We start from the raw sequence: 10,264 nt of genomic DNA, 5'->3' as shown, positions 1-10,264 counted from the left end.
ACACACACATGCACATACACACACACATACACATACACAAACACACACATACACAAACACACACACATACACACACATACACATACACACACACATACACATACACACACACACATACACATACATACACACATACACACACGCATACACATACATACACACATACACATACACAAACACACACACACATACACACACACACATGCACACACACACACATACATATACAAACACAAATCTGTAGCTAACATTGTATAAAATGGAAACAAACAGTATTTCCTCTAAAAGTCAAGAATGGGACATTGTCACCACTCCCACTTCTTGTATGTTCAAGTCTTAGCAGTGATCAATTTGATCAGAGAAAGACATAGGAAAAATGACCTCCTCTTGCAGAAGTCACAGTCCTTTACTTAAAAGACACTGTAGCTGCCTTCCTTGTCTGGCCTCAGTAGGGGACGATGTACCTAGTCCTGCAGTGACCGATGTGTGTGGGGGGGGCATAGTGGAGAGGTGGAGGGGCAATGGGGGAAGGTGGTACCTAGAGGTGGACTCCCCCTTCTCAAAGGAGAAGGGGAGGGAGGTAGAGAGACGTTCTGCCTGAGGAGGTACTGGGAGGAGGGGGGGGGGAAACAATACTGGCATGTAAAATGAAAGAATAAACAAATAAGTGTGTGTGTGTGTGGTGGGGGGACCAGTATAACATCTACTAGAAAACATAGACCTAATAAACACAGTGAGGTTGTAGGATGTAAACTCAACATATTAAAAGTAGTCTTTACCATTTCCTGATATACTGGCTAAGTGTGTGTCAACTTGACACAAGCTAGACAAGCTAGAGTCATCTGAGAAGAGAGAGCCTCAGGAAAATGTCCCCATAAGACAGCTGGAGGTGAGCCTGGGGACATTGTTTTCTTTCTTTCCTTTTCTCCTCCTCTTCCTTTTTCTTTTCTTTCAGCTTTTGGTTGTTGTTGCTGCTTTGTTTGTTTTTTATGATAATGTTTCTTCATGTAGCCCTGGCAATCCTGGAACTCACTCTGTAGACCAGGCTGGCTTTGAACTCAGACATCCACCTGCCTCTGTCTCCCAAGTGCTGGGATTAAAGGTGTGTGCCAACACTGCTCAGCCAGAGGCATTTTCTTATTAGTGATTGATAGCTGAGGACCCAGCCCCTTGTGGATGGGGCCATCCCTGGGCTGGTGGTCCTGGTTGCTATAAGAAAGCCAGGAGAGCAAGCCATGGGGAGGAAGCCAGTAAGCAGCATCCCTCCATTGCCTCTGCATCAGCTCCTGCCTCCAGGTTCCTGTCCTGTTTGAGTTCCTGCCCTCACTGCTTTTGATGATGGACTGTTGTATGGAACTGTGAGTGAAATAAACCCTTGCCTCCCCAAGTTGCTTTTGGTCATGGTGTTTCATCACAGCAATAGAAACCCTGACTAAGATACCAGAACTCTAAAACATGCCTTTATTTAAAAAACTATTTTGAGCCGGGCAATGGTGACACACACCTTTAATCCCAGCACTTGGGAGGCAGAGGCAGGTGGATTTCTGAGTTCAAGGCCAGCCTGGGCTACAGAGTGAGTTCCAGGGCTACACAGAGAAACCCTGTCTCGAAAAACCAAAAACCAAAAACCAAAAAAAAAAAAAAATTGTACTACTCTTTAAATTTTTACAAATTTATCTATCTATCCTTCTATCTATCTATCTATCTATCTATCTATCTATCTATCTATCTATCTATCTATCTATTAGCTGTACTCTAGTATGCAGGTTTTAGTCTGTCCATCCGTCCATCTGTCTGTCTGTCTATCTATCTATCTATCTATCTATCTATCTATCTATCAATCTATCTATCTATCTATCTATTGTGGGTGTCAGGTTCTCTTCCACACCATGTGGGTCCTGGGCACCATGTATGTTCAGGGGATTGAGCTCAGATTTGGCAGCAAGCACCTTTATCCTCTGAGCCCTCTCACTGGCCCCATTATATGATTTCTAAGTGGAGAGATGACTCAGAGGTTAAGAGCCCTTGACACCCTTTTCCAGGGGATCTGGTGCCCTCTGCTGGCCATCACAGGCATGCACACATATGGTGTACTTTTTTGTTTTTTTGTTTTTCCTTTTTTGTGGGTTTTTGTTTTTGTTTTTGTTTTTGTTTTTTGTTTTTTGTTTTTTGTTTTTTGTTTTTTGTTTTTTGTTTTTTGTTTTTTGTTTTTTGTTTTTTTTTGAGACAGGTTTCTCTGTGGAGCCCTGGCTGTCCTGGAACTCACTCTGTAAACCAGGCTGGCCTTGAACTCAGAAATCCCCCTGCCTCTGCCTCCCAAGTGCTGGGATTAGTGACCACCACCTCTACTTAGCTCCTATGATGAACATTCATACAAATACATGTGTACTAGTTAATAACATTAAGTATTTCAAAGAATATTCTCTCTCCCTCCTTTCCTCCCCCTTTCTCCCTCTCTCCCTCTTTCCCTCCCCCTCTCTCCCTCTCTCTCCCCTATCCCCTCTCTGAAATGATTTGACATTTCCCTGCATACCACAGAGGCCCCTGTTCTCTGTCTGGCCTGGCACATGGTCCTCTCACCCTGCCCACTCCATTTCAGCTGTATATGCTAATGTAAAGTCCCGAGCTGTCTACTTCACTGCTCACGAGCTGGCTCCTCTGCCAGACCCACTTCCTGAAGCTTGCATAGATCCCGGAATAAAGTCAGAGTTTGCTCATGTCTACACAATGAAAAATTAGGATGCTTTTCAGTTTGCTTAAGGCGGCAAAACTTTACCCCTTCCTTAATGCAAATATCAGTGATTATTCTCAGGCTTCAGAGTCTCTATGATTTCACTCCTAAAATCCCTTAAATATGTCATTTATCTGTTTCCTTGATAACTTATTTATGCTTGGAGACAGGTTCTCATGTTGCCTAGGGTGGTCTGGAACTTACTCTGTAGCCCAGACTAGCCTCGAACTTTGATTCTCCTGCCTCAGTCTCTTGAGTGCTGGGAACCCAGGTGTGCAACACAACTCCTGGCTGTGAGCATTTTTTTTTAATAGGGAGCAGAAGTGCCATGAGCTTGGGAATCTCATTCCCCAGAGATAAAGTTCTTCAGAGACTGTGAACACAGCTCACGGAAGAGTCATTCTAAGAGCTGCTGCTTCCCCACGAATCTCCCACGGATCTTTTGTTTTCTCTGACAATGTCCTGAATTTCTCAAAATAAACATCAAAATGAATCAGCTAAGAAAATAAGATACTACATCTGAAAAGGGCACTTTAGAAGTTGGGCTGAGTCAGAGAATAAACAGACACCACCCTTTTTTCAGGTATGGAGCCGTTTGAGGGTTTGTGGTTGGTTCATTTGTTGCTTTGTTTGAGAGGATCTTTCTAAATAGCCCAGACTGGCTTCAAACTTTCTGTCTTCCTTCTTCAGTCTCCTGTGCCCTTGAATGCAGGTGCAAGCTACCGTGCCTGCCCAAATTTTGTTTTTGAGACAGCTTCGCTTATGTGTAGTCCACAGGACATAAACCTGCCCACTATGAGTATACTGTTCAATGGTTATTAGTGTCTTCGGAAAGTTGTGCCATAAAAAGAGATGAAGTATACATGGATATATGCTTACTCGTAGATGACCCCTGAGCCTGTTATCCTGGATGAAGAAAGCCAAGTACAAAAGAAAACATATAAGCTTATTAATGTGAAATGTCCACAATAGGCGAACTATAGAGGCAGAAAATGTATTGATTGCTCTCGCTCTCTGTGTCTCTCTGTGTCTCTCTGTGTCTCTGTCTCTCTCTCTCCCTCCCTCCTCCTTCTGTGTTAAAGTTTGGAATTTATCAATTTGGAAATCGATAAAGGCTATCTTTCAGAAAGATAACAATGTTTCAAACTTGATTGTGATAACAATGGCTGTAACAATTTGTTTCTCCCTGGCGTGTACTCCTAGGGAAGAGCAGGTGGTTGAATGATACAAGAGTGTTCATTTCTCTGCCTAGGAGATTACAAGCATCCCTTGGGGGTTCCTGCATCTCCTGGCCCAGTGCTGTGCACACTGATTTTTATAAATATTTACTAGCTGGGATGAATGGACGGACAGTATCTGCAATGCTGGCATGGAGCATCGTAGAGAGTTGCTGGAGTAACAGGTATCATGAATTTAAGAAGAAAGCGCCTCATCCAAACACAACAGAACTGACACACATATGAACTCACAAAGACGGTGGCAGCACGCACAGACCCTGAGCAGGCTCAAGCCAGACTGAGTCCTAGCACTTAGAGGGGGACATGGACCCCAATTCTTGACCCAGAAAGTATCTGCAACTGATACCAGCTAGCAAAGGAAAAATTAGTCTTCACCTAATCTCACTGGCTCGATCAACCACACTTCAGGGCAGACCGTGTGCCGGGAGAGTTAACCCAGCACAAAATGAGCTCAGCAGTATTTTTGTAGACTTTCAGTTGTATTTTACTTTGGGTATTTTTTTTTTTTGTCTTATTGTGTTTTTCTGCTTGTAAATTTTAGTCTTTGTTTTGTGGGATTTGGGGGGCTGGGGGTGGTGTGTGATTCTTGTTTTTGTTTAGTTTAAAAAGCAACGAAGAAATGCTAGGAGTTAATGGCGCACACCTGTCGTCTCGGCACTCGGGAGGCAGAGGCAGGCGGATCTCTGAGTTCGAGGCTAGCCTGGTCTACAGAGTGAGTTCCAGGACAGCCAGGGCTACACAGAGAAACCCTGGCTCAAGAAGAAGGAGGAAGAGAAAGAGGAGGAGGAGGAGGAGGAGGAGGAGGAATAGGAAGGAAAGGAAGGAAGGGAAAGGAAGAAAAGGGAAACATAAAAGGACATGGTGTTGAGTGGGTGGGGAGGACCATTGGGAGGACTGTAGGGAGGACCACAGGGAGGAGCTGGGGGAGACAAAAGGTATGGTCAGAATATATCATTTGAAAAGAAATTGTTTCAAAGGCTCAGCTCACTAAGCATCATTAAGCATCTTAGCAGCAGAAAGCATCACCGCATAATCTACACAGCGCAGCCCTCTTCTGTAGACTGGGAGGACTGTGTGGGGGGCTGCAGAGCTGGCTCAGCGACACAGGAGTGTGTCCTGCTCCTGCAAAGGACCAGAGTTCAGTTCCCAGCACCTCTATCAGGCAGCTCAGAACTGATTATAACTCCAGCTTCAAGGCACCTGATGCCCTTTCCTGGCTTCTGAGGGCATTTGTTTACACAGGCACATACCTCAGCCCTCTACCACACATATGCATAATTAAAATAATACTATACCTTAAAAAACCAAATGGCAATAATATTTGATAGGATTGTGATGCTGAATTTTTTTTTTCTGAGAATTTTCTGAGCAGACCTGGTACACATAGTAGTATGTGATCAGTGTTGTGTCATATGCCAGCCTGGCACACATAGTAGGTACTTGGTCAGTGCTGGGTCATAGGCCAGCCTGGCACACATAGTAGGTACTTGGTCAGTGCCAGATCATAGGCCAGAAGATGGAGTTGAATCCCCAAAGGTGGAAGTGTAGTTGTGAGCAGCCTGACATGAATAGGAGAGATTAGATGCTCATCGTTAGCAAGAGCGACAAGCGCTCTTAACCTCTGACTCATCTCTCCAGTCTCATTGTTTGTTTTCACACTTACTATGTTGTCCAGGTTGGCCTCAAACTCGAGAGTCTGCTGTCTTAGGTTTCCGGGTTCTGTTAATGGGGTGACCCCCAGTTCCATCCATTTTCCTGAAAATGACATAATCTCATTCATTTTTGAATTGAATGTGTGTGCTGTGGTGTGTGTGTATGTATGTGTGTGTATGTATATAAATCTTCTTTATCTATTCTTTATCTGTTCTTTTTCATCTATTCATCTGTTGCTAGTCATTTAAGCTGTTCCATATCTTGCCTGTTGTGAATACTGCAGTAATAAACATAAATGTTTAAGTATCTCTGTGGTGTGCTGAATGAAATTCCTTTGAGTATATACCCAGAAATGGCCAGCTGGGTCATGTTGCAGCATTGCCTTCAGTGCTTTTCAGGAACTGCTATTCTAGTTTCTGTAGAGACCGTGCCAGATTTCAGTGCTGTCAGCATGGTACGAGAATTCCCTCCTGCAGCCTCCATCCTCCCTGGCACTCCTTGTTTTCTTCTTTAAAATATTTAGTTTGTCTTAAGTGTGTGTGTGTGTGCTCCCTTGCACACTTGTGTGCCATTGCCTGTCATCCCAGAACTGGGGAGGTGGAGGCAGGAGAATGCCTAGGACTTTCTGGCCAGCCAGTCTAGTGGAACCAGTGAGGTTCAGAGAATGAGAGACACCTGGAGCCAACTTCTGGTCTGCACAATCGAATGCAGGCACACACACACACACACACACATACACACATACACACACACATACACACACACATACACACACACATACACACACACATACACACACACACATACACACACACACATACACACACACACACGCACACGCACATACACACATACACACACATACACATACACATACACACACATACACACACAAATACACACACACATGCACACACACACACACACACACACATACACACACACACACACAGACACCTAGTTTAACAATTGAACACAAGTGAACAGTCTAGTAATTTTTGCTCTCAGGATGAGAACTAGAAATGTCATTGTATTAATTTGGCTTGCCATAGCTCCATGCCCTAACCCTAAAAGCTGTGCCCACTGAGTGACATATTTTTCAATCAACTTTAATATATAATATGTATATGTATTATAAAGTTGATTAAATATATATGTATTTCACTTCATGTGTACTAGTTTTCTTGTTTGTTTTTTATTTTGTTTTGTTTTTTGCCTACATGTATGTAGGCTTAGATTTTTTTCAAAACCTACTTGGGGTTCTTAAGTGCTTCAACCCACGCACCGACCAGAAGTGGGGGAAAAGAAGTTTAATGGAAAGCAGGGTTGTGGGGCTGCTTAGCAGTAGTTCCTTGGGGGAGATTCCACTCCTCTTTGTTAGGAGACCAGCAGTCCAGTTCAACAGCCAACACGAATCAGTTGTAATGGCAAGCTCCAGCGGAAGCAACCCGGCTCTGCCAAATCCGTGTGAATCATCAGAAGTGGCCAAAAATCAGCCGGAGTACTGAGAGTTCTCTGGTGCATCTCTCTCTACGAAGGGAAAACCAGTGAAGACCAGGGAAGGTGTTGCACTGCGTAGCAATGCAAGGGCATCCTCTCACTGTCGGTAGGGCTCCATTGATATTCTTTCTAAACATCACACATGCTCTCAAGCATCTGTTTTCAGCAAAACATCACACGGCCTCTCATAAGACAGCTTCCAGAAAAACACTACGTGACACACTTAGTCGTTAAAGAAACCAGAAATTTCCACTTCACATGCATGTCTGTGTTGGGGTGTACAATACCCTGAAACAGGAGATACAGACCGTTGTGAGCTGCCATATGGGCCCTGGGAATTGAACCTGGATCCTCTGGAAGAGCAGCCTGTGTTCTTAACTGCCGAGCCATCTCCCCAGCCCTAAGAGCTGTATATCGTTAAGTCAATAGAATTAGAATTTTGTCCTTAAACTGGGACAGAAGCCATCTTTCTATTTATTTATTTGTGTGTGTGTGCTGGGATTGGGTTGGGGTGGTGAACATGCCAAGTTCACACTCTATCACAGCTACACACAGAAGCCATGTTTTAAAACTTGGCTTGTCTGGTGTTTAGTTATCTGATAGTCTCTGTCTATTGCTTTTCACAGTGTGGCTCTTGAGATCATTTGAGAATAAAAAATAAAATGAGTGTTCTCTATGTCTATTTCACTGCTGTGGTTCCGTATATTGGAATATAGAATAGGTACTTAATTAGTTTTTCAAAGATTTATTTTTTTGTATAGATATTTGCCTGCATGTATGTATATCTGTGCACGGTGTGTGCAGTGCCCCGAGTGGCCAGAAGAGGGCACTATATCCTCGAGAACTGGAGTTTCAGGCAGTTGTGAGCCACCATGTGGGTGCTGGGAGCCAAACCAGAATCCTCCCTAAGAGCAGCAAGTGCTCTTAATTACTGAGCCACCTCTCCCGCCCCTAATTAAATACTTTTAATAATGTGGGTTAAATTTCATTGCCACACATAACAGTTTTTAATGTATCAGTTAAATACATTTGTGTATTTAACTTAATATTTTAACTTAATATTTTAATGTATCAGTTAAATACATTAACTGATACCTTATGTATCAGTTAAAATACATTTAATAAAAATTTCTCTTAAAGAAAAACCTCTAACCTGATGAACTGTTAAAAAATACCTTTTCTTACAGTCTTGCTTACAGTATTAGTTTATTACCTGCTTTCTGCTAAAACAAAGAACAGACAAGACAGCCCATGTCCTGACTGCAAACACACCCCCAGTCAACTCTGAGAATTGCTGAGTTTCCCTGCAGGGTCAACTGTTTTAAAGGTTTCCAGTTGGGAAAGGTAACCCGTTCTGTCCCTAAAGACCCTCCTTCGGTATGTCTTACTGCGCCACACAGGCTCCAGGGCGGAGGGGGCTCAGCTGGGCGCCCACAGTTAAAAGGCTGTTCCCTACCAGCTGCTGTTGTTTTATCTCCGGAAAGAAAGGCGGCTGGAACCAATAAGAGGGACGTGGGCGTGTATTTTCTTGGAATCCAAAGGGTCAGGAGGAAAAAAAAAAAATCTATCCAAAAAAAAAAAAAATGTTCCCAGTAAAAGTTCAGGGGTCAGGGAGGAAGCTCTGGATTTATTTATTTATTTTTAGAACTAAATTTTGCAACATGAGAAAGTCTCTCACAAGGAGAGTGTTCTGGAGCCAAGTTTACCCAGAGAAAAATGTTTTTAGGACACGACAGAGAGGGACAGAGGGAAAAGGGGGGAGGGGGAGAGGGAAAGGGGAGAAGAAGGGGGGGGAGAGGAAGAAGGAAGGGAAAAGGAAGAGGAAGAAAGGGGAGAGGAGGAGGGGGGGGGGGGGGGTAAGGGGAGCGAGAGGGAAAGCGATTTAAATGCCAGACCGTTGTTGCAAGTGGCTTCCAGGAAGACCCGAGATTACTCCTTGAGTTCCATGTCCCAGAGGACATTTCCTGTTTCGGCCTCTGGAAGTTCTAGCCAAAAGTTACAAAACATCCTTTTCCCAGTGCCCAAGCGCTGGTGGAGGAGGGAGAGCCAGCGGGCCAGCCAGTCCTCGCAGCAGGTGGCACGCAGCGGGCGGCCGCGACAGGTAGGAAGGAGCCTTGTGCACTGGGGGCGTTTCACTGCGTTCCGCAGCGTCCCACTGGCGTGGGTGGCTGGACGACAATCTCGGGAAAGGTGACTGCGCTTTCAAAACGCTGTTTGAGTAGAAAGTGTTACTGGCCAAACTCTAGGAAATAAATTGTGTGAGCTGATTGTGTGAGCTGAAGTTGTCTCCTCGGATCCCTGCTTCCTCCTAGTGTCTCACTTGGCAAAAAGCATCCCTAAATACTGCCAGCTGTGAGCAGATTTGGAGAAGTGACTGGCTAGAAAGGGCCCTGAGAAACTAGAGCCTGCCTGTTTCCCCCCAGACCCGATTCTTGCGTGTTGCTGGCCCGGAGGACGATCCTTTGCCTCCCATCCGTGGTCCGGGGTCGGTCAGTGTGCCCCGAGGTGGTCCTTCAGGTATAGGGATGTAGAACCAGGGCTGTGTTCGTGGACAGGCACTGTCTAGAGCGTCTGTTGGTTTAATCTGTTGCCTACGTGTGCCTTGCCTTATTAGTGACATTCATTTGACAGGCTGTGGCTATACGCCTAGACTGAACTGGCCCAGTGAACTCGGGGTGCCTTCTCCCACAGCGGAGGGGGTAGGAAGAAAATGTAAGCAACCTTCCTGATGATTTTGCCTGTTTAGCCACACATCACCTCGCCTTGTTCTCTGACAGGCGAACTAAATGAGGAAGGGGACTTAACTAAGGGAACCTACCGACTGGTTATCAGGAAGTACCAAATGACTCTCTCCATATGCCAGGAGATTGCCTAAAAGTGGCCGGCGCCATCACCATCATTTCCGGTTTACAGGTGACCCGATCAGGCTGGCGGCACAGTAGATGGTAGAGGAGCCACCTGGGTGGGTCTCATGTCCCTACTGCCGAGTTCAGAAACTTGGAAGCTCGGGGTTTGATCCTGGGTTCTGTTGTGTTTTATAAAAAGATAAGGAAGGAAGGAATATGATTGGTGGAGGTGCCATATGGTGTGAGGGAAGGGGGTGCCTCTGTGGGTCCATGCTGAGGCACCCCTTCCCCCTGAG

The 10,264-nt window shown here is 44.9% G+C and overlaps 1 protein-coding gene across 2 annotated transcripts in view; it reads left to right on the top strand.

The window, feature by feature from the left end:
• Nucleotides 1-9,147: 9,147 nt before the first annotated feature.
• Nucleotides 9,148-10,264, top strand: part of Tacc1 (transforming acidic coiled-coil containing protein 1) — a 103,408-nt gene continuing 102,291 nt past the window's right edge. The window contains exon 1 of one of the 2 annotated variants that reach the window (XM_029480314.1): nucleotides 9,148-9,223. The gene's annotated coding sequence lies outside the window, so the exon portion shown is untranslated. The remainder of the gene's footprint in view (nucleotides 9,224-10,264) is intronic. The other variant, XM_029480313.1, reaches the window with a different exon arrangement.

This window comes from Mus caroli, chromosome 8 (assembly GCF_900094665.2).
Source record: "Mus caroli chromosome 8, CAROLI_EIJ_v1.1, whole genome shotgun sequence".
Taxonomy (NCBI): domain Eukaryota; kingdom Metazoa; phylum Chordata; class Mammalia; order Rodentia; family Muridae; genus Mus; species Mus caroli.
Note: the sequence above shows the minus strand (reverse complement) of the source record. Positions and strands in the feature narration are given on the sequence as shown.